This window comes from Rhipicephalus sanguineus, chromosome 3, assembly GCF_013339695.2.
Source record: "Rhipicephalus sanguineus isolate Rsan-2018 chromosome 3, BIME_Rsan_1.4, whole genome shotgun sequence".
NCBI lineage: Eukaryota > Metazoa > Arthropoda > Arachnida > Ixodida > Ixodidae > Rhipicephalus > Rhipicephalus sanguineus.
In genome coordinates, this window is record NC_051178.1 from 50,927,784 (window position 1) to 50,930,788 (window position 3,005).

At 44.3% G+C, this 3,005-nt stretch overlaps 1 non-coding gene across 1 annotated transcript; it reads left to right on the top strand.

Moving 5' to 3' along the window:
* The first annotated feature begins 2,715 nt into the window (after positions 1–2,715).
* On the top strand, positions 2,716–2,788 carry Trnat-ugu (transfer RNA threonine (anticodon UGU)). Its single transcript has one exon. It is a non-coding gene; the product is annotated as a tRNA-Thr (tRNA).
* The last annotated feature ends 217 nt before the right edge of the window (positions 2,789–3,005 follow it).

Below are 3,005 nucleotides of genomic sequence, written 5' to 3' on the forward strand. Positions count from 1 at the left end.
CACTCTTCTAACTTACAGAAGGAATATAGTGCTAATTAATAGACGCTGACCGCCCTAAAATCAACATAACTGTGAAGCGAACAGAAATAAATTGCGTTGTGTAACATTCCATATCCTTGATATGAAAGTACATATACCTATACTTGAAATTCGAAAATATCCATTACATTGTATCGCTTGTAACACTACCGTGAGATGGAGCTCATGAAGTTATCAGCAGCAATTGAAAGAGAAGAAGAGGCGTCCGATGTATGAGTATTCTTAAGAGCAGTGATAGTACTAAATCAAATAAATCCAACCATTACGTGATGGTAGAGTTGTTTGGTTTGTTTATAGGCATATGCGGCGCACAGGAAGGGGGGGGGGTGGGGGGGGGGGGGGGGGGCGGCCGCTCCCCTTATCACCTAATATGGGGGGGACACAAAACTGCCGCGTACGTTGACCCTTCTAGACCACTAAGAGGGGGGGGGGGGCGCAAACTCTGCCCCATCCATTGACTTAGTAGGGTGGGGGGCGCCGCGATGAACCTTTGCCCCCCACCCCCTGATGGGCAACCCTGCACACGCCTATGTTTATAGGGTTTACGGTCCTAAAGCAACTCAGGTTATAGGAAGGTGTAGTGGGGAGCTTCGGATAATTTTTACCACCTGGTGTTCTTTCACTTGCACGTACATCGCACAGTACGCGGGCCTGTAGCATGTCGTCTCCATATAAATGCGACGGCCGCGGCCGGCATCGGAACCGCGTCTTTCAGGTCAGCATCCGAGCACATTGACCACGAATCCACTACGACAGCAGCCTAGAGAACGGTACTCTCTCACACCGAAGAATTATGCGTGTGGCCTTCAGTGTATCCCGCAACAGTGGTGGTCACCTTACGTTTGAGCGCGACAATTAGGACGGCCATGCTGCGGTGGACATGCGCGACGGCGACAGTACTCAAGACTTTCAAGTCTTTTTTCCAGTGGTCTCACGACGCTCGAAAACATTGATTCTAGCAATCAGTGAAACTTACTTTAAGGACACTGGATATCGAGCAGTGACACAGAAGCAGCCATGATCGCGGGACGATAGTCAAGTTTCACGCCGGACATGTTTGCTAAGCAGATACTGGGTATTCAAGAGCAAACACACACCAGCATCGACAACTAGTGATATTGTTGGAGTCAACTCTAAACGCGTCAATAAGCTGAACCCTAGAAGGAGTCAAGGTAGACGCTTCGATGATGATGTGAGGTCCGCCTGCTTGGGGCCCTGTTCTGAAATACGCCTGTGCGTTAAATGGCTGGACCACGGATTCAGATTTCATATACAATATCCACCTTTCGTCACAATAAATGTGATGAATCGTATTATCACCTCCTGAAGCCCGCGCTCGATGTAGAAATCGAAGACTAGCTTTGCGAGAACTTTTCTCTGAATCAATCAGCAACTTGAAGAGGCTAGTTTCGTCAAGCACTCGGCAGTAGCAATAATTTATTCCTCTAAGAGCGCTTACTACTGTTACTTACTTACTTTCACCTAGCACACTTCACTTGTCTGATATGTTGTGTGGGGTTTCCTCGGCTCCTTTGCAGCCCTCATGCAACCGCAGAACATCTTCTGTACCATCTGCGGAACAGTTACACTGCCGGACAGCATCATATATCCAAATTGTCAACGTAGACTGTTAGCCATTTCGAGTGAAAGAATCAGTGATCGAAACTTGTTTGGGTGTTTTCTAAGTAATACAAATTGTAATTGATCACGAAAATCTGACAAAAAGGAGCTAGACAAATATACTTCCACGAAAACACTTCGGACCGTCGCTGCGCATTTGGCATATCAGCAGAAACCTTCCTTATATATACAAATTCGCAGCTAGAACAGTCCACAAAGACTAGCCATTTTACCAATGGAGTATTCAACTCCTCAAAAGTTGTAGGGGAAGTTAAGGCTAAGCAAAGTCACATTTTGTGGTGATTCGAGGGTTTATCCCCCTCCATAAAATCGCTCTTGAGAGCTTCCTCCTAAACTGACCTTGGAAGAACTTCTCAAGATCCCCGAAACTAGGGAAGTAGCTAGCCATCGTAAGTAGGCTGGAAACGTCGCCTCCAGAGTGGAACCACCTTGAGGCACAGGTGCAAAGATTTTCATTTCTTTATTTAGAAGTGGTCACCACACATTGCTCTATGCTGAAATGTTCGTCCGTGAGATCGCTACGGGGAGCATCACTTAAAAACGCGAATGAAGAACTACTTTTGCCTCATCGGGTTTTTAGAGGGCAGCCAGTGGCGTATTAACTTGTTCGTTTTTCGTTTACTATGTATATAGTAAACCTCGTGCTTTATCTATATATATATATATATATATATATATAATATATATATATATATATATTATATATATATATATATATATATATATATATATGTGTGTGTATATATGAAGGAAAGAAGTGTTAATTTCAAGGGCTCTTGAACGAGCCCTTGAAATTAACACTTCTTTCCTTCATTCATAGCGAGGGCCTCGTTCTGGCAGACTTGATGCTTTCAGGTAGTATGCGAGGGATTATTGGTCAGCTGCCAGCTCGTAATAAGTTCACGTGCTACGTGACGCCAACAGGCAGAAAAAGAGTGTTCCACACTCGCCGTCATGGCTACTGGCGGCGCTGACTGACGCTCCCACGTTTAAAAATGTACATACATACCTTATAAAGTGGACGGGGGGATCGCCGCCGCGGTAGCTCAGTTGGTAGAGCATCGGACGTGTTATTCGAAGGTCGCAGGTTCGGTCCCTGCCCGCGGCAAGCTATCTTTTCGTCCACTTTTCTTTCTTCAATTTACCTTACATTGGCTACTGAAAAACATCCCCTATACTTTCCGTGGCATTATTGTAGTTAGTTCTCAATAATATATATATATATATATATATATATATATATATATATATATATAATATATATATATATATATATATATACCAGAGGGAGCGAATTTGCGTTTCGAAACTTCTGAGATCAAGGA